Source organism: Haemorhous mexicanus, chromosome 1 (genome assembly GCF_027477595.1).
Source record: "Haemorhous mexicanus isolate bHaeMex1 chromosome 1, bHaeMex1.pri, whole genome shotgun sequence".
Classification (NCBI taxonomy): Eukaryota; Metazoa; Chordata; class Aves; order Passeriformes; family Fringillidae; genus Haemorhous; species Haemorhous mexicanus.
The window spans coordinates 54,013,491-54,034,710 of NC_082341.1; the positions used below are offsets into that span (position 1 = coordinate 54,013,491).

At 37.7% G+C, this 21,220-nt stretch overlaps 1 protein-coding gene across 2 annotated transcripts in view; it reads left to right on the plus strand.

Annotated features, from left to right (window-relative positions):
* POU6F2 (POU class 6 homeobox 2) overlaps positions 1-21,220 on the plus strand; it is a 315,090-nt gene that overhangs the window by 63,032 nt on the left and 230,838 nt on the right. The window lies entirely within an intron of this gene.

Sequence of the window (21,220 nt, forward strand, 5' to 3'; positions counted from 1 at the left end):
AGCCAACTCAAGCAACTCTGATCTCTAATCAGAAAAGGGAGCAGAGCTGTTGAGGCGCGTGCTTGAGTGATAGATGTTGATAGGTGTCTGAGCTGTAGCAGCACTGTGTGGTACATTGTGACATTTGGGGTTTAGAAGGACTACACTCCTGAAGAAGTCCCTTTTAATTATTTCTGTTTGTGACCTGAGACAAACCTTAATAAAAATGGAGCACTTACTTATTTTTTATTATTCTATCCGTGGAAGTCAAAGGGAAAAAGGTCTTGTTTAAAGGGAATGCAGCTCTGAGGGAGAGGGGGTAAGAGCCCATTTTCTAAGATTCAACTTTTGATTTCATAATCTGTAAGGAAATCTGTAGCAGTGTTCAGATTTCAGTATTCTACCTACAATAAGAGCTGCAAGATTTTTTAAAAACAAAGGAACACGTGCAATTGTATATTGTAATATTCTTTACACATTACTGAAACATTCAGGACAGAATGTTTTAATAAATAACTTCATGACAGATACAGGAAAAATAATAATTAAACACCCCTAAAATTTAATTTCTGGATTGCAGTAATGACTGTTACTCAATATCACATCCATTTTTAAGCACCCTCTTAGTAATCTTTGTTTCCATGGAAAACATAATTTCCATTAGCAGTTTGAATGTTCAAAAAGCATATAATAATTATTTTAGCCCATTTTATCCAGCAAAGAATTATAATGTCTAAAATTCAAAAGGCTACCAGTTATCTAGAGTAATATAAATATCTTCAGCTGTGTTTATATGTTTCATTTGCTCAAATTTTTAGGCTCCCTCTATTAAATACAGCCAAGCATATAGAAAGCAAAAAATGAGCTTTTAATTTCAGGATAGTGAAATGTCTGTTTGTTTTTTGATCAGGCAAGTATTCTAATAAAAGGCAGGATATTTTTTGAGCCCTTGTCATTTGGGTGCTCTACAGTGGTAGTGAAATATACACAGACACTTTCATTAGACTTGTAGTGTGTGATATAGAAATCATGTGTAACCATATCTTGCTCCTTTCTGGGCTGAAAATATAATTTATCTCACTAAGAGCACAAGTGAAAAAGCTGAAAATTCATATATTGTGCTTTTTCTATTGGTGAATGTAAGATGTTTGCTAGTCTGATTCTTATAATACTAAAAAGATGTTTCCAAGTAAACAAAAGTAGGTGAAATAGTCCAGCTGCCTCGGTATGAACTTATGTACCATTTATTGAGGTTTTGTTAGAATTATGACAGATGCTACAGATCTATTAGCAACAGCCCTTGTCAATTAATTTTAGTAACTTTTATAACAAAAAAAAAAGGATAGTGGGGCAATTTTGATACATTTGAGGATTAAATTGAGACAACGTAAAATAAAGATGATTAATTGTTATATCACAGTGCATCCCTTAAGATAGATTTGCAGTAAACACTAAAAAATTGTCAAGTGCAGTTGTGTTTAAAGCTCTGATACATAAATATGGAATATGACTGCCCTATAGTTTTTTCTTTGTTTAATGTTATGAATAGCATGTTAGGAATGCATACTTTGTACTTTCCTTTGCAGTGTCTGAAGTTAAATTATTGTAAACATATTGACGGGTGTTGGCACAGAGAATGACAACTTTCTCCTTCAACCTTCTTTCTTGTAATCAGAGATAATAAATATCTTTTTTAAACATTACAATTAATACAGGCTGTGTGAAAATTTTCCCCAAATCTCTTAAGCAGGTGAGGGAGGAGCATTTTAGAAAGTCAAGAGGAGACAGGTCCCTAGAGAACAAAGTTTTTCTACACTGTTGCTTTTCATTTTTTTTAAGGATTTGTGAAAATCATGTACTGATTTAGTTGGAATGAATGACCAGCATTTATGTGTCTTGTTGATGTTAGCAATATTTCATGAGTCTTATTTTCATATAGATGAACGGAGTTGGACGATGAGATGCGAAGAGCTTTCTTTTCTTTTACCAGACAGATTCTGCTTAGCTTCTTTTGATGGATGAGTTTATTTCTGCAAAGGCCTGCCTTTCTCACCTTTACTTTTTCCTAAAATTTACCTGCTTATTCTCAAATTTCCTTGTTCTGGTATTTCACTGCATGCCATAGAAACAGTGGGTATTTGTTACCAGTCAAAATGGTACCTTTTCAGTAACAGTCCCTGCGGCCAGTGAGGAGAGAGCAGGAGCACAACTAATTGTATTTATTTTTTAAGAGAGGCACTAAACTTTTGTTTCTCTTATGGGTGCTTTGCTATCAGTAACAAAGTGGATGAATGCTGTGGCATTTTAAGTCTCAGAAATACCAGCATTAAGTATAAGTTCCTGACGATTTGAAATAGCTTCCACCTGAAACTGGTGTACAGGTGTCTGGGAAGATGCACTTTGTCACTGTGTTGCAGCTGTTCCCTGTGGGTGAGGACAGGAGTAGCTGTGATTAGAGGGGTTGTTGTTGTTTGCTGGCTTGTTTTCTCCTGGTGGTGGTGGTTTTTTTTTTTTCATTTTTAAAATTTGTTTCTCTTTGAAAGAAAATGCTGTCCCATATTCCAGGAGTTTGTAATCCTCTACTTGTGCTTTTATACCAGTGGACTCTTTTGAATTTGCATACGTCATGCTAAAGACTTTTGATACTGAAACCAGAAAAAACGTAGAGAAAGTCATCAAAAATTAGGTGCAAAATGTTGGTAAAGGAATCTGTCCTGAAACTCATTACCTCAAAAATACAGTTTTGAAATGTGGGTTAGCACAGTTACACCGTTTTGGTTACAGAAATCCCAGTATGGGGTGAAGTTGCTTTGTAAGAGATATTGTGGTGGGGTATTTATTTTAAAAAATATTTGTGAAGTAATAGCTCCTATTTTAACCATAGAATCTAATTAAGTAACATAGAAACTGAGTATGGCTCTTGACTTTTCTGGCAGTGTCATTTTTATATCAACTTGTCTTACTCTGCAATATCCTTCAAAATACTAGCCCAGGCCAAATGCCACTCGTCGTACTAGGGAAAGCTTTTGTTAATGTTAAGTAGCAGTTTCACTTGAATAAATATATTGGTATCTGATCCTAACTTAACTAATCTTGCTTGTCATTTTTCACTGTATTTTCAAACAATTCTAGTATAAATTATGAATATTGCTCTGAAAAAAAATCTTAGCTGTAAAAAAGCACCCATCATGTTTAGCTGTGTGATTAATTGTTGAGATTCAAAAGTTGGTATAGACACTAAGGGTATGTTGTATATAAAATTCTCAGTAGGGTAAAAAAATCCCAAGAATGAAGTGGCTAATCCAAGCATCAAAACCCCGCTGTGGACTGATGCTGACTTTCCTCGAGTTAGTTTCCTGGATCTAGTCCTTAATTAATGCTTAATTGAAGGCAATTTGTGACATAATTATATGACTGGGGGGGGAGGGGGGAGGAGCTGGGAGTGCATGCACTTGTATATTAAGGAAATTTTACTGTATGATAAAAAGTTATTTTTTGAGATTCAGTCTGTAGTTCTATGAATCAAAAATAAAGTTGTAAGTATATAGTGAGGGCAATACCAAGCCTCTAATTTTGGAGCAGAAGTGTTTCCTATTAAATTATTGCAGGGCAGAAAATAAAAACGACTGCTAATTTTTTTTTTTTTTTTTTTTTCCTCCTTTGCTGGCAAGGTTTTGTTCCAGTGAAATTAAATCTTGAGTTTCTTGTGCTGGATCTGATGACTGTGGTTTTCTTTGGTTCATTAGTGGGCTTTTGATCTTTTCATAATGCTGTGTATGCTTGAAATACATAGTGGGGATATGGGAGTTAAATGAATCTGCACGCATTTAAATAAACAAGTTTTTATTTTCAAACCTCTGCATTGGCTTTTGGATTTTATTTTCCTTTCCCACATTGTTACCCATGTTTCAAAACTGTGTGCATCCTTCTATAAAACCATACATGTATGTGCTGCAGAGAAACAAGGTAGAAGTTTCTGGCTAATTATGTTTTGCTAGTAGATCCCTTGTACTAGTCTTTAAAGAAATATATGTTGTATATATATATATATATTTTTTTTTTTTAATTGGAGTTGCCTTGATTAGAATTTATGGGACTGGAATAATTTCAGTTACAAAGGATAAAGGACTAAATTGTCTTTTACCTCTTGAGACAGTGGTCTCTGCAGGTCAGAGCAGAGGTCATTGCCAGGTTGCTGTGAGGAAGCTGACATTATCATCCTTAACAGTATATCTAGCCTGTGGGGGCCTTCAGACTATGAGCTTTCCTTTCATCAGTGTATTTAAGGATGATTCTCAGTGGTTTGGTTATATTGTCAAATTTTAAAGGCCTATAAGATCTCTGCCCATCAGGAACACTTTGCTAAGGTTTGGTAATTTCAGTGGAAGAAGGCAATGTGTATTTGTTGCTCTTGATTCATTTTTAAGTGCCAGTGAATATTTCTGTTCTGATAGGAAGGTTCATGGCCCAAATGGTCTCTATATTGAAATCAAAGCCTTCTTTTAGAGGCCGCAGACATAACATCTGAAATATGTTTGAGCTGCATATAAAGATTCTTGTCTCTGCACATAATTTTATTCCTTAATTTCCACATTGTGGATGCTTTGTTCTAAGACACTATCAGTTATCCATGCCATAGAACTGATTCTGTTAGTGCTTGAATGTGTGATACTTTCCTTAAAGCAAATAATCTGTGGATTAGGAGCCCTATTTAATGACAAAGACTGTGTCAATGAGAAACATTAATAGGTGGCATGTTTACAGGACTGAGTCAACATACAGTCTTGTAAATTCATTTTCTAAAATTTATTGATGTCTTGCTTAAATAACGAGTAAGTTCTTAAAGAACCCTGGCTATGTGATTGATTGTTATTTCTGAAGGATATATTTTACATAAGCATTTTTAAATAGGTATTTGCAAACAGGGACTTGAATTATTCTGAATAATGCTGTTGTCTGATTTCTTGGCAGAATTCTTACTCTCTCAGTGGGACATGTACATGTGAATGGGGAGTAAATGCCCATTAAAACCAAAAGAGGTGTTATGACTATTTAAATATAAAGCATGATGGAATAGTAAGACAGAAAATCCATCCTCGGCTTAGCTTTCCTGCTGTGCTTAGGTATTGCAGGTAGCTCAGGCTGTAGTGGTACGGGTGCTAGCACATATATTCCAGCTCTGAGGAGACCAGAGTTTTAGTCACTTAGCCTTTGATGAAAGCAATATTGGGCTGATGAAGGACAGATATTGCAGCCCCACTAATAAATAGTCCTGCTTGTATGGAAATAAAGTACAGTAGTCTTTATAGCTGTCTTGTAGCTGTCCCTGAATTGTGATAAAGACAGACCATTTAAAAAAAAAAAAAAAAGAAGAGAAAACGAAAGTTGGTTTGAGTGTCAGTTAATAGTGGTTTTTTTCAACGTGTATGCTATGTGTTTTTTAAATTAGTCTTGAAGTCTCATTTTCTGTATTTATACATAGAACAACTAACATTAGAGAGGGAAGAAAAACCAATTAAATCCTAGTATGTAATTGGGATGACTGAATGACAAAAGGTTAATATTTAATTAATCTTTCTTCTCTCTGAAGTTATAAAAATAGCAACAAACTTGTTAAAAAGCAACATAAATGGCTGGCTGTTTTCAAGGGGATATGCTGGCTACTAGACAGTAAACAGGTAATTTGTGAAAGAGCTGTTAGATTCTTTGATTGAGATCCTTGCCAGTTTATGTTTTGAGATAAATAATAGATCAGACACTTGCACATTTAAAAAGGAAGCAAATGTAAAAAAGAAGGATAATGGTAGGTTTCGATTGGACTTCACATGATTAATCAAGTTCTCCATAGGAATGTGTAGGTGAGGCAGATGGCAGCAAAGTTAGACTTGCCCAAATGTACACATGGCACCACTTAACACCCCTCTGGATTTCCTTATGCTAAACAAAGAGGCAGCAAGTGCTTATACCAAACTGGCACCCTGTCAGGGCAATCTGTACAAAGTTTCCTGCTGTCAGGTTAATAAATTTTTTAAAAATATCTAAAGGCAGAGGTAGCTGTAGGAAGCTCATAGTAACAGTTGCCATTCTCCTGTGGATCATTTTTCTCTTTAATATCCTGTGTAGCATTTGGTTTTCCTTGTGTTGTCTTCCTCGGTTTTTTTTCCTTGTCATTTGTAGGTTCTTCTTTGTTTTAATTCTTTTTCATTGTGAACCTGTTTCTTCTGTTGGATCCGTCATCTATGGTCCCTTTTTGGGGGGAGAGATAGTCAAAGGATGGGAACATCAGCTTTATGCATTTTTATACTTTGATTTAATTGCATATTAATTACATTAAGGTTTCTTCCACAAATGGTTTATTTTCTCACTTTTTACATGACTACCACAAGTACTACCATTAGTACTTGCAAAATGACATTATTTTGTGAGTTACAAAAATATTTCTGACCAACTCAGAGGTAGCAGCTACATTCAAACAATGAAATGAGAAAATTAGTCCTAAACAGGGACAAAAGCAGAATAAAATTAAATGTGTCATAATTTGCAGGTTTCAACAGGAATATTATTTTTTCATGTAAATAGCTTGATATTTTTAAACCATAAAGTCTTGCTTTTCTCTTTTTCCACCATCTAAAAATCAAAATCAGTATCAGTATGAAACAAAGAAAGATTTGTATTGTGACATGTCCTGCTTTATGTTGTGATACTGCTTTGATGCTCTCAGAAGCCCTTTTACTTTGAAAGCAGATGTAATCTAAAGAAGAATAGTACCTCATCCTGTCTGGCTAGGTAGAATCTGCTGTTTTCAGAGAGATTAAAATTGGGTTTGTTCTCTAGATTTCAGGGATATTTACATCTACCAAATCAATGAACAATGCACACCCCTGTACTCTAAAGCAAGTTTTTTAAACACAAAAGTACTGCTTGTCTATGCCTAAAAGAAATTTAGATTTCTGGTTTTATTTTGGAGTATACAAGAAAGACGAATATACAGTATTAGGAAAGAAATATATAAATAAAGAAATATATAAATATACAAGAAAGAATATACAATATTAGGAAAGTGGGAGTTTTGTTTTTCTTCTCAGATGTCCTTTTCTTCAGAAAGGTAAACCATCATTTTAATTTCTGGACAGTTTGACGTTTTCTTAGAGAAATGTTACATTTCACAAAACAGAGTAATCACCCTACTTGAAATGGATTACAAAAGTTAAATATATATATTTGTTATATATATTTATATATATATATATATATCTATATTACAAATGTAATATATATAAATTAACAGCTAGTGTGACTGAAATATGACATTCATTATTTTAATGCAATAAAAAACTCAGAGTCCTAAAACAATTTCATGTTACACTGAAGATTTGAATGTTACACAAGTAATTAACAAAGAATTTTTTAGCATTTTCTACAGCTGTCTATATTTAAATTCCTTCTTTCAAAACTAGCATTTAGCTTACAGAATGACAGTAACACTAACTTTTAAAATATTGGCTTTTAGGAACATTTTTGTGCTTTTCAGTTCAGATGATGGTGGTATGGTTTGGTGGCCATTAGAAATTCTATTAAATAATTTTCATTTTCTAGCTCAGTCTCCTACCTGATATAGTCCTACACTTTAAAATCTTGGTTTTAAGTTGTTGTAATATAGAATTACTAGCAGTCAGTTGCTTTCCAGAAGACTTTAAAGGAAGTCCTCTCCCAGAGCACATTGAACACACAGCCCAGCCTGTTATTCTCACCACAAACACCAAGGCTTGTAAAGTAGAACATCGGGAAAAACAAAAGTGCCATCTTTCCTGTCTTCCCTTCTTTCTTACAGCTAGGCTTGGAGCTGCTCTCCTTTCTTCTGCTCCTTGGTGTGTGTGCACAGCTGGAAACACATCCAGCTGTGTCATGGGCAGTTGCAAAACACGTTTTGCTTAATTCTGTCAAGATCTTTAGGCTTCTGTAATTTGTTTGAAGCTTACTGTTTGGGGGAGTTTGTTCCTTGAAGAGGATGATCAAAAACCTCTGTTTAATCAAGAAGCCAGAAATGCATTTCAGTTAACATACCTTAAGGCATACTTTAATATATTGTACTATTAAGCATGCGTAATTATTTCTCAAGATAGAACAATGTTCACTGGAGAGGAAGAAAAATCATTTGAATTCAGTCTAATCTCTTGAGCAAATACTATATGGAGTAGTTTTTGTGTTTTCTTTTGCATACAGTTAGGATTTATTCACATGGTGTAGAGATGTTATGTTTTCTCGGTGATTTGAATAAACATGAGGCCAGATTCTGACAGGTCTTGAGTGACTGTCCATCACAAAAGACCATAGATTTCAACAGGATATTCATCCTGTCAATACCTGCAAGCCAGTTTGGGCCCTCCACTTGTTTCAATACTCCTCTACAGCGGTTTCTTATGTTGTGTAGCTAAAATCAGCCAAGGAAACATACTGACAGGAAGGAGCAACCTCTCTATAATCATGCTGCATTCATATTTAACAAATGATGAATTATGGAACCAGTCCTGGGGTTACTTTAGGTTTCTGCTTTGCTGTGCAGGTGTATTCCATGGGTATTGCTAAGGCTCTGCAACTCCACCTCTGCTGTCATGGGGAGGTCAGTGGCAAAATGTATGTAAAGCATCCATTAAGGTGGGAAAGTTCTTAAGTAGAGTAGATTATCATAATTAAAAAAAAAATAAGGAACATAAATGGTAATTATTGCTAAAACAAAAACCACTAGAGAAATACACAGAGATTAAAGGTAGGGGAAAGAAATTAGGTAGATATATTTGGGCTCAACTGTGATTCGTATTTCTCCTCCTTTCTTGTACTTCCTTGCCTGAAGTCATAAATATTTGGACTGTGAGTCACAAATATTGATGAAGGAAAAATGGAATTTATGGCTAAAAGAAAAAAGGAAATGAAAACATATAAAAAATTTTTGCTGCTAATTGAATATACTTTACTGTCATAAGCACAATGAACTGAGTGATAATGTCCAGAAGAAAAGCATCTGCATAAGTTGTTTGAGTTGAAGTGTTTTTTTCTTCCTGGTATGAAGAGTGTGAGGTAAAACTATTGCGTGGCTGTCTTGCTGGGATTTGATGCATTGTTTGCAGAGTCTTCTCATTTTAACTGTGTGGATATAGCACAGTGAACCTTCTCATAACAGTTGCTGACAAGAAAAAAAAAAATCTTTCAATCAGCTGGTTTGGCTTGCTCCCATTCTCCCCAGCCCCCACACCGCTTTGCTTTTATGAAGCAATGAATAAAAGAGGGACCAGATGATGCAAAGGTTTGCTCAGATGAGATGTGCTAGTCAGTAAGCAACTTTGGATTTGCAGGACTCAGGCTTGTGACCATGGACTTCAAAGGGATTGAGTTTGGGGGTCAAGCCTTTCTCACACTGCCATTGTCTCATTTGTGTAAAATGATGCTGGTGTATTTTGAATGGCACTTTAAAAATTTCAGGCTTGCTTGTGTCAGCAGCCCCTGACTGGTGTAAAGGCTGATGTGCTAGAATACAGGGTGCATTTTCCCAGCTGTTGTAGTTGGGCTGTCTGGGGCTCTATTGGAAGGGAGATGAAGGAGGGTTTTACTTTATACTCTATCTGAAAACTCAGGCTTGAAACATTCATCATAAGGAGAAAAATCAGGTCCGTTCTTGCAAAAAGAAAAAGTATCTCTAGGGTCTGGTCAGGTTTTTGGTTATTTATTTTTAATAAAACATTCTTCTGGTTTTGTATTCTTTTCTGTGGGTTCATACAACTGGTATTTCAAAACAGCTTAAAACAGTAAAAAAAAAAAAAAGCATTCCCTAAAAGACAGTGTACTGCTGACTGTTTTATTTTGTTTATATCTGATATTTCTTATGGTATTCAGATGGTTGTAATAGACTAGCACAAGAGCTGCATGTCTTGTCATCTGTACTATATCAATACATTTTTATAATGATACAATAACCTGAACCCTGTAACAGTTTATGATCCATTTGAGAATTCTTATGGATTCTCAGAGTGACGGAGGCCTGAAAAAAGAACTTGACTGCTTTCACAAAACTGGTGCTGTGACAGGAAAAACTAGTGTGCCTGTGATTTAGTTGCTAAGGAATCATATTGATCTGATTCGTCATTAAACTTTTAAGTTGAAAAAAAAAAAAAAAAGTCAAGCTGCTTGAAGGTGGAAAAACAGTGATTGTGAGGATCTGCAATACAGGTAAACTGTGCCATACTGCTACTAATATTGATTTGTTATGATTAATAAATATGATTTTATGCATTACCCATGTACTTTATCTATAATACTTCTTTTTTTAGAGCAGAAGAAAATTGCCTCTTGCTCTTTATTTTTCATTGACTATTTTTAGTCAATGATAAATAAAGAACTCTAACAGCAGTCTGATTACAGGAAAGACAGGACTTTAAAACAGAAACGTAGCATTAATGAATAACCACACAGCACGCTACACACATGCAGCCATTTTAACATTTGTAATAGTGCTAATTTCCTGGGTTTTTAAAATATGCTTCCAGATGAGCTCTCAAAAGACATAAAAGCTTGGCATGCAAAGTAAATTGTTTGTCACTTGCTGACGACCTGCCATATTTATTGTCAGGAGAAATGGACATTAGTTGAAAAAGCAGTTGTTAAAGGCCAAACAATTTTTAAAGATGGCAAAGATGTGCAAGGGCTTTCCTTTTTCTAACAATGAGCCACCCCTTCAGACATCAAAAGACAAGATAATAAGACACTTCAAGCACAATTCAAGATTATATTCAACATCTAAAGGCTCATCTCCTGTCAGTTTGCATTTACTCTCCCAGGGATGTGATGCTTCTATCATCATTCTGTCAAGAGGAGTCTGGCAGAAACGATGAGGGCCCCTCATTTCACACACTTAGTGTTTTTTATCAAATAGCCCATGCTCATTCTCATTCAGCCAAAATGGAGGGATAATTTGAAGAAGGTCATGCACAAGTACAAAAATCTTGTGCTGATTTGTGTGATTAGAAGGCATTAAAATTGCACGTTTATGCTAGGTTCTGAGATGTTTTGTCAGTTTATTTAGTAATACACTGTTGAAGTATTAAAAATATTTTTTAAAGCAAAAAAGGAGGTTTTCTTAAAACAGCACACATTCTATTATTTAGCAAACATGTTCAAGAGGGATCTATTCTAAATGGCATTATTTTAATACCTTCAAATGCATCCACCTCCCCTTTCCTCTTTGAGAGTGGAATATTCAGGAGCTCTAGGGGTAAAGCATTGGCCCACTCATTAGGATTTCACTCACTGTCACTTAATTCTTTGAATTTTTATTTGCATAAAGATTTAGGATGCTGAATTCAGCATATCAATATAAAGGGAATAATTTTAACACCTGGATCTAAGCACCTCTCGTCTTGGCATTACAATCTCCTTTTTGCTAACAAGGAATGGAAGGACCTGACCAGTTACAGAAATGGAGGATGGAGTAAAACGTTTTTCCTCATTTCTGAACTGTTTGATTCAAGCACTGAAAATAAAAAGACCGGACAGTGCTGTCAGTGTATCTTGTACATGAAACTGGCTCCAATATACCAGCCATACATGGGCCATGTAACACAGAGGAGCCAGGCCTCTCTGTCTCCCATGGAAACCAATGGGATATGAGGCAGTTTAACCCCTCTTAAAATGGAGCCACAGCTGAGGGACTTGGCTGGAACTGCTCTCAGTCTTGAATCAGGAATTTATCAGCTCTGATAGGAAGGAACTGTGAAGGAATGTGCATTTGGCATTGTGGAAAAAAAAACCCCTCTGCTCTGTAGCTTGCCTTTGCACAACACAGGAGAAAAAGAAAGGAGACCTGCACTTACGGTGCATTCTAAGGGGTTTTCACCAGACAAGAAACCGCAAGGGAATTAGGAAGCTGTGAACAAATTGTCAAAAAGACAGATGGAATCGCTGACTGACCTACTGGTAAGAAACACTAACAACTTCCACCTCAGTGGTATGGTATTTATGCTGCAATGGAGAGTGACTTCTCAAAGGAATTTGCTCTTCTACACATGTAAATGCCTTCATGTATATATCAATGTAGTGTAGAGTATTTCTAGGGAAATTATAAGGTGCATTTAAACAGCTGTGGATGTTTAAACTGACTGTTATGCCCAGAATAAAAAGCATTTTTTACTCTCACTGAAATACATTTCTGCCTTATTCATAAGGCCTATCTATATTCAGAAGTTTGTATTCTTTCTGCTGAATTATTCTGGAGGAGAACTCCTGTCTGATTCCACATCAGTGTGATGCTCTGTGCCATCCAAGTTTTGGTCTGCTCCATACTGTCCAGTGGAAAACCAGCATTCTCTGAAACTGTGCAAGCAGACAAGGAGATTCATTCTCAAAATATTAAAGAGTGACTAAGATTGAAGGACAGATATGACCAAAAGCCGGCCTGAATGCAGTTGTGCAAGATCCATAGTACCACCAGAGAGAGCAAGTGGTCACTCTAAAAGACTTCTGAATAGAATTTGGTTTCTAATAGGACAGGATTTATTTGATAAGGTTTTATTATGTCTGTGGACCAGCTCAGAGCTGTTTCATTATCATCTTTTTCCACAGAAGCATATGGGCTTATATCAACTGTGGTTGCTGTGTGTACATCACTATATTAGTGAAGTTGTTCTAAAGTATTTATATTCACTGAAGGTCAAATCCTGAAATACTATAGTACATGAGGAGGAGAGAAGAGAGTGACTGCAAATAGAAATTCAGCTATGCTTGAATCTGTCCTAGCTTGCTTGTCTATCTTTCTTGCTCAGTCCCTTCCTAGGTGCTCTAGGAGACTTTCTTCCCTGTGCCTGGGGATGTTCTCCTGGCAGTCCACTTCTCAATCATAAGTGTGCAGAAGAGAGACACTAATAACAAGTGCTGTTAAAGGTCTGTAAATTGTTTTGCATCTGCTCTTAGATCCAAAACTGTGGAAGGTGTAGGGCTACATTCAGGGAAGCTAATGCAGGTGCTCAGTGCCAGGGAATAAACCAAGTGTCCCCACACTGAGCAAAAACTTTGTTTAAGAAATACTTAAACTGTAGCTATTGTGCAGTCCAGTGGAAGCATTCCAAGTAGGATCCAGGAAATTAAAATGATTACCCATAAATGAAGATAGAAGAGCCACTATATTTAGGGCATTATGGATGTGTTTTATCTTTTTACTTATCCTCCTGTAAGTTACTGGGATAGGCAGTAACTTCTGCTAAAGTTAATGTATTGATTTGCTCTGTGCTGTGCACCTGACTGCTTTCTGTTCCACTGTCTAAGCTGTTCTGGCAAGAATTGCCTGGTGCTTTAGAGAAAGCATCATTGTGACAAAAGTTCACATGTAAAGTTGTGAAAAGCAGGACTGCAGTTGCTGTGCATGAGTATGCTGTTTCTAAAGCACAAGTATTACAAACGGAAGGTTTGTTAATTTCAAAGACAAACTGAAAAAGCTGGAGCAATTTTGACATCATTTGTACATTGAAAATGTGCATGAAAGGTCTTCCCCAGAGCTTGCACTAACATGCAAAGAGGCTGGGAGGAGCATGCCTTTATGTAAAGCATAAGTGTCTATTTAGGCTCTTGCACAATGTCACTGAGCAATTCTGTATGCTTCGGGATTAACTCTCGCATGAATTAGCTGTGCATTGTTTCATGGGAAAGTGGAAGTGAACAAGAATGTATAAATGTGTTTCTGAAGATACTATTCAACCTTTTTGTGTTACCATTCAACAGTTTTTCTTTTAAACTGTGTCTTTGACTGTGGCATTTCCTCTTAGAAAAGGCCTACCTAACAAACAGCTCATTAAATCATTGATAAGATTCTGTTAAACAAACACTGGATAACACAAGATATCAGTCCCTGACAAGCACATGCACAAAATGTTGCACTTTCTGGCTTTCTGAATGCTTTTGTGAGTTTTCTTTTGAAGTGGAGCTGTTGTTCAGGGCTAGAAGAATTATTGGATGAGCTACTAAATAAATAATGAAACCTATAGCTATGAAAGAATTTTTTTTTCATTTTTAAAAATCATTACCATATGTATAAGTGTATCTCACTCTCCCCCAAAAAGATTTTCACCAGCTCTTCTCTCAGAGGCAGTAACACACAGCTAAAAAAGAAACAGGAGTTATTTCTGCAAATCCTTGTGCCATTGCATCCTTTGCTTGCTAAAAGCCAGGCTCTGACACCAGAATTTAAGCCCTAAAATCCTGAAAAACACAGGTACTAAACTGGTCCATTTCCCTGAGGAATCTTAACAGCTGTGAATGTAGAAAAAGTGCCGATATTAGTCAGGCAAATGCAAATAGTGAATAATTGCAGTGAATGCTGGAATTAATAATATTACATTTACTTAATAATGTTGCATTTCTACTGCACTCTTGAAGGAAGTAATATCACAATTTCTACAAGACCGCAAAGGTGCTTTTCTGGTGCTGACCAGTCCATGCAGTCCATGTTGAATATGTTCAATATGATAGAGCCTATAGATTTGAAGTGTGTAATCCAATACAGAAGTGACTTCAGAGAGCATCCTACCCCCTTAAATGTTTCAGAATATGCTAAAATAAAGTCAATTAAAATTCAATAAAAACAAGGGACAGGTAGAGCTTAACATAGTCAGTCTATAGGAAGTAAAGGCTTATGAGTCTGGAATTGGTCAGACAAAACGAAGTTATTTAACATGGCTACAACTGTTTCTGATAGCCTAGAGACTTGCTGTCTCTCACCTGCAGTGAAGCTCAGGTCCTGGTATCAAATTATGGGATAATGGAATTTGTGGCTCTTTGAATGCAGGTATTTCTCAAGTCAGATGTAAGGAGGAGGAGGAGGGTCTGTTTTATTCCTTTAATTGCAAAGCAAATTGTGTGTAAAGGCAGAAACAGAACACTGGCTATTTGTCAATTGTCCAGAAAGACAAATTGGTTGAACTACTTGGTATGTCTTAAAACACACAGAATATATGGGGAAATCTGTTGTAACACCTGGAAACATGTGCAGTAGCCTTTCTTATTCACATGCTGTGGTATTGGTTCTCTAATAACTTTCCAATCTTTTCAGTCAAACCTGCCTTTTCTTAGAGACAAATGTCATGTCAGTTCAGATAAGAGCTAAATCTGCTTGTTTAATGAGAAGTGACAAATGACAGTGCATTCTCATAGAACATATCTAACTTATAAATGTAATACTCTAAAACAATTAATAGTAATTTATTAATGGTTTTTGTAATTTTTTTACTGGAATGCAATTGTTCAAAGAGGAGACTTCTGAGATGCATCTTAGCTGCTGCCAACATTGCATGTTTTGACCACAAGAAGCATGCTGGTTTGCATGAACCATGCTTTTTTACTGTGCTTTATTTTTCTATAATGTAATTTTAATTGAAGTAATGTTCATTCATTTTAGACAAAGCAAAGAGCAAAATACAGCAACTTTGTCCTCATACCAATGTCATGCTGCATTACATAAAAATCTTAAGTAGAATCTTAAGCAATAAAATCAAACCTAAGTAACATGAAATGCTAGAACACTTGCATTTAAACCATGGAAAATTTTAGTCCAGGCTGTATGATGAGGAGTACAAAAAGCCTGCAAGTTGATAGAGAGGAATTTTGTTGTCAGGATATGATGAACTGTCAAGGGAAATTAAGGGAGGCTTGCCTAGGACTGTGGCAATATGTAATGTCTCCAGGAGAAGTGTTGTGATAATCTTTTCAGGCCTTGTTCTGGATACCAAGCAGCCCCTTCAGATATGCTGGGATGACAGAGCTGAATGAAACCCACACAAGGGTTTGCATATCTGGAGACTGTGTGTCTAGTAAAGCACAGTGACTGTAAAGCAGAAGAAGTATTTACAAATTTTAAAGACATTCATTTCTTTGGGATGTGATTCTTCTCTCCTTGGGGAGGACTGGGATGGAGAGGATTCCAAAGTAAACCTGTGGGGTGATTCCTCTCTGCTATAAAATCATTTACTCATGATTGATAGAATTAGCTTCTATTTCCAGAAGGAATATTTATTTTATTAATTTAATAAAGACCATGTATGTACGACCTGTATTCCTATGACACAAGACCTGATTACTACCTAACCTAATTAAGGTCATTTACACCCAAACTCAGTACATGTAAAATGCTGTGTTGGTAGAATGGGAATGTATTATGCCTATTTAACACAGATCTACCCATGGTGCAAGGCAGGAAAAACTTTTCTACTTTTGGATTATATTTTTATCTCAAATGCAACACAGAAATATAAAACCCATAAACCCACTTATTTTTATAAAGATGTATTGCTGTCACAGTTTCAGCTGACAATATTAACTCTCAATTGACCTGTTTTGTTAGATTTTGTAAACTAGCTAATAAACCTTTGCTCTTGCTACTGTTGAGTTTAATACAGTTCATTACATTCACTGCTGAAATAAAAACTATGTTTTAGTAAATTAAAAATGGTTTCAAATATCTTAATTATAAGCATGTTCACAAATACACTTTCATTTAACATGCTACTCAGCACAGAAAAATTCCACTGATTCATCTTCCAAGCCACCTTTAAAGAATGTATCTCTGAGTTTGGACTTAATTTATATGCTTCTAGAAGTATCAAATGCATAACCAAGAGGTAAAAAGCATATGTCAGTCTCTAGGATCTTGGTCTCTAGGAGCTGTATTAGAGTTTAGGGCAGAGGGGGCTGCTTGGGGAAGTAGAGTGCAGTAGATGCTGTTGTCCTACTTGTTTATTGTCTCTGGAGTGTAAGTAGGCAATTTAGAAGGTGGATGTTAGACTTGGTGAGCATTATGAGACTTTTTCTTAGCCCAGACAGTGGCATGACTCTGATGGTGATGTTCAGTCCAGTGCAGATCAGTGAAAGGTTCTGTCCACCACTTTGTTGGCTATCTTTTGGATGGGAAAAGCCTCTGCTGTGGATGAATGCTCTCATGTTTGGAGTAATGGTATGTGATGTCTGTGATGGTGGGGTGGTTGGATGCAGTGCAACTGTGGGATACAGCTGTTATTCAGTATTGAGATGAGTTTTAGGCTTCCTGCTGGATTCTTCTATTGCAGACAGGCTAGAAAGAATTTGTGAGGAAGGGACATCTGTCACAGGACTATTCAGTGTCTGTCTTCCTGTCAGGGAGGAGTGAGGCTTGCTGTTTCCTAAGAGGAGATGAGCCAGAAGTGGAAGATGACCTCCAGTGATGGAAAGGGGGAATGGAGGGGTCTGAAACCAGATCCAATTCCTACCCAGGGATTTCAAATGGGAATACCTGGAAATGATGTCAAAGACAGGACTAGAGACAAGCCTACAACATACATACAAGAGACTGGCTCAGGAGACAAGCTATCTACAGTGTAAATCCAAGCACATCCAGGAGGCAGGGCAAGATACAAGGAATGGAGGCTGGTGTGCCTGAAATGTAAGTTCAATGAGGTTTGAATGCTAAGGACTCCCTGTCCCATGGGCAGGGCTTGTAGGAGACAGCCCCAGGTCATCAGATTCAGCAGGATGCTTGTACCTGTTGGTGCACTCTTGCCTCTATACAGAACTGAGCTCTAGTTGGCAGCTAGAGCTGAATTCTGAAGTGCATTTGTAACCCAGCAAAAAGCACCTTAACAGGAGCCCTGGAATTAAGTGTGTGTGGTGCCACCAGTGTGGAAGGTTCTATTTGTCTACTCAGACCAGTGATTCTCAGTAGTTAGGTATATATAAAGTTTATTCCAGCCAGGGATGATACTATTTTCACAGTATGTGTGACCAAGATTTAAAGGAAGATGCCCTGTGAACTTCTCCATACTAGCTGATTCTATGAAGTTTGATGAGTGGGAGGGTTTTTCTCCCCACAACCTTAACCAGTGGGGAAAGCCATCTTAGATCCTGCTTCCTCAGCTTCATAAACCTGTGGAGACTGATCGCATTATATGTGCTGGAACCTTTTCAAAAAGGTCCAAAAAGGTCAAAAAATCAGGTCTCATAGATTTAATTGAAAGCTTCTTAGCATCTGTAATTAGCAGGGTTTTATTCTGGCAAAACTTTGTAACGTTTATTTTCAATGAAATAAGAATGAACTGCAAAATGGAAGTACTCTTTCCCTCATAAAATTTGATGATGATCTTCATACTCTAGGAGTTCTCTATGGAGTTTTTGGGAAGGCTGTTCAAGCTTATCTTAAGAGAAAATTTTCAATATACAACTTTCAAATGCAGGTCCAACTCTCCAAGAATCTCTGCTGGTGGTGGCTGAGGGACATCACTCTGCTACTTTTGATTGCTTCTGTGCATTAAACCCAGGTGGTCTTGTACAGCTTATATCCTTCAAACTAAGGTAGTTAGGAAAACATGTTCCATTTGTAGTATGTACAGGTTGATACCACCCTGGTGATAACTGACTACAGTGAGTTAGTGGAGACTGTCAAAGGAATGAATTTTAAACCAGAGGAATATTAATGTGAGGTGCTCATGCATAAAAAAGAAGTTAGTTGAAATTTGCATAACACTTCTTGACCTGCTTGATTGAACTGTTAGATTATTGTACCAGGCTGCCTCAGTTCAAACACTTCAGCTTTGTCATTCTCAATGGATTAGTAAAAATAATTGTGTGGTTTAACAGAGGAATTTATATTGTGTTTGAGAGTCTTTGAGCAAACACCAGAGAGTGAAAGATACATTATAGACCTAGTGAGCCATGCTGTGGGAAATGTAAACTAAAGCAGTGATATATCTTTAAGAGTTGCATCTCTTTTGCTGCTTGTGAAAAACCTCCTATTTTAATAAATTGTGAATGAATAAGATCACTGGTATAAATGGATGAATTTGGTTTAGTAAACTATAAATGTGATACAATATTTACAGAAGAATAAGGAAAATAATTGCATTTTCTAGGGGTGAAGGTAAACTTGATCTCTGAAGACATGCCTAAAAGATGGCTTCTGACTCAAATGCTTAGGTTTTAAAGAAGAGTGCACTGTTTCCCTTGTGCATGTCTTTACATGGCTCCTCTCACTTTCTGAGGAGAGAGAAAAGTTGCCTTGATTTTTGAAGATGGAGATAGTAAAGTCATCTAGTCTCCTTGGGCTTCTTCCTTCTGATTAAGAATGCAGTAGGTATTGAAATCATAGGTGTTGACTGCTAGATTCCCACAGCTGCACTAAGGGTAATAGAAGTTGAAACAGAATTATACACTCATGGGTCATATGAAAGAGAGAACAAAATGAGATGGTAACGGTAAAGCAGTAAATGTACTCTAGATTTTCTATATTTAAACAAAGAAAAACAAAAAATGTCACACAGCATGAAGGTCAAATCAAGGCAGTACTCAGAAGAGAAAAACAGAGCAAACAGATTGTAATTGAAAGTGCAGCTGTAAATGTACTAGCTGAAGTTATCACAGAGGGTTATCTGCTCCAACCTCCCTGTGCAGAGTCATCCTAGAGCACATGACACAGGATTGTGTCCAGATGGTTCTTGATTATCTCCAGTGAGGGAGACTCCACAACTTCTCCAGTGCTTGATCATCCTCACAGTAAAGAAGTTCTTATATTCTGGTGGAACTTTCTTGCATCAGTCTCTGCCTCTTGTATTTCTTGGCACCATTGAGAAGAGCCTGGCCCCATCCTCTTGGCACCCCCATTTAGATATTTATACTCATTAATGAGGTCACCTCTCAGTCGTCCCTTCGCAAGGCTGAACAGACCCAACTCTCTCTTTCCTTGTAAGAGATCCTCCAGTCCCCCGAACATCCTTGTTGCCCCTTGATGAACCCACTCCAGGAGCTCCATGTCTCGTGTTTGCTGAAGAGCCCAGAACTGGACACAGCACTCCAGATGTGGCCTCACCTGGGCTGAGTAGAGGGACAGGATCCCCTCCACTGACCTGCTGGCCATGCTCTTCCTAATGCACCCAAGGAGACCACTGGCTGCCTTGGCCACTGGTATGGGCTCACTGTTAGCTCACGGGCAGCTACATGAGCTAACAGGACCCACAGGTCCTTCTCCACAGAGCTGCTTTCCAGTAGTTTGGCCCCCAGCCTGCACCAGTGTAGGGGGTTATTCTTCCCCAGGTGCAGGACTCTGAAATTGCCTTGCTTGGACTTCAGACAGTTCTTTCTGTTCATCTCTCCAGCCTGCTGAGGTCCTTCTGAAGGGCTGCACAGCCCTCTGTGGTATCAGCCGCTCCTCCCAGTTCTGTGTCATCAGTGAACTTGCTGAGGAGGCATCTGCCCCTTTCCCCAAGTCACTGATGAACAAATTAAACAATACTGGACCCCTGGGAAACACCACTAGTGACAAGCCTCCAGCTAGACCCTCTTCTGTTGATTTCATCCCTCTATCATGTGCCATTCAGCCAGCTCTCAATCCACCTTGCTATCCACCTATCCAGTCCACAATTCCTGAATTTGCATATGGGGACATTGTGAGAGGCAGTGTCAGAAGCCTTGTTGAAGTTGAGGTAGACAATACACACTGCTCTCCCCTCATCCAGCCAGGTGGTTGTCTCATCATTGAAGGCCATGAGGTTGGTCAAGCATGATTTACCTTTAGTGAATCCATGCTGACTACTCCTGATCCCCTTCTTGTCATCCATGTGGATAGAAATGGCCTTCAGAATGAGGCACTCCATCACCTTTCCAGCGATTGAGTTAGGCTGACTGGCTGGTATTTCCCTGAGTCCTCCTTGCCCCTTGTCCTGGTTCAGGGCAAATTTGGGAGAGAACCCCCAAAGGGCCCCCCTAGGAAATCGGATTCTACCCCTCCCCCAACCGGTCCAGGAGAAAATACCTCCTTGGAGAAAAGTGGAAAAAAACTGTTTATTAAACAAGAAAACTTAATATTAAACAATAAAACCCCTTGCTGCTCCAAAGGAGAGGACAAACCCAGAAAGTCCCCTCCCCAGATTCCAGTTCAGCTCACTCAGTCCCTTATCAGTCCCTCCGGCGCTGGAAATGCCGTGGCCCAGGCCCGGCCCGGCCCACCGATGAGAGCTGCTGGTGCTCTTATGGTTGCTCAGTCCAGAGCAGGTGTGAACAGGTCCAGAGAAAGGGGAAAAAGGGGAAAAAAAAAGCATAGTCCAGGGAATTTCTTTGCCTCGGCTAGCTAAACTAACTAAAAAGCAAGAAAAAAAGAGAGCCCTGTCCCGCCGTCTGTTCATCCGCAGACAATGCAGTCCAGGAGCAGGAATGTGTAGGAGTGAGTTCAGTGTCTGAAAACAAACTG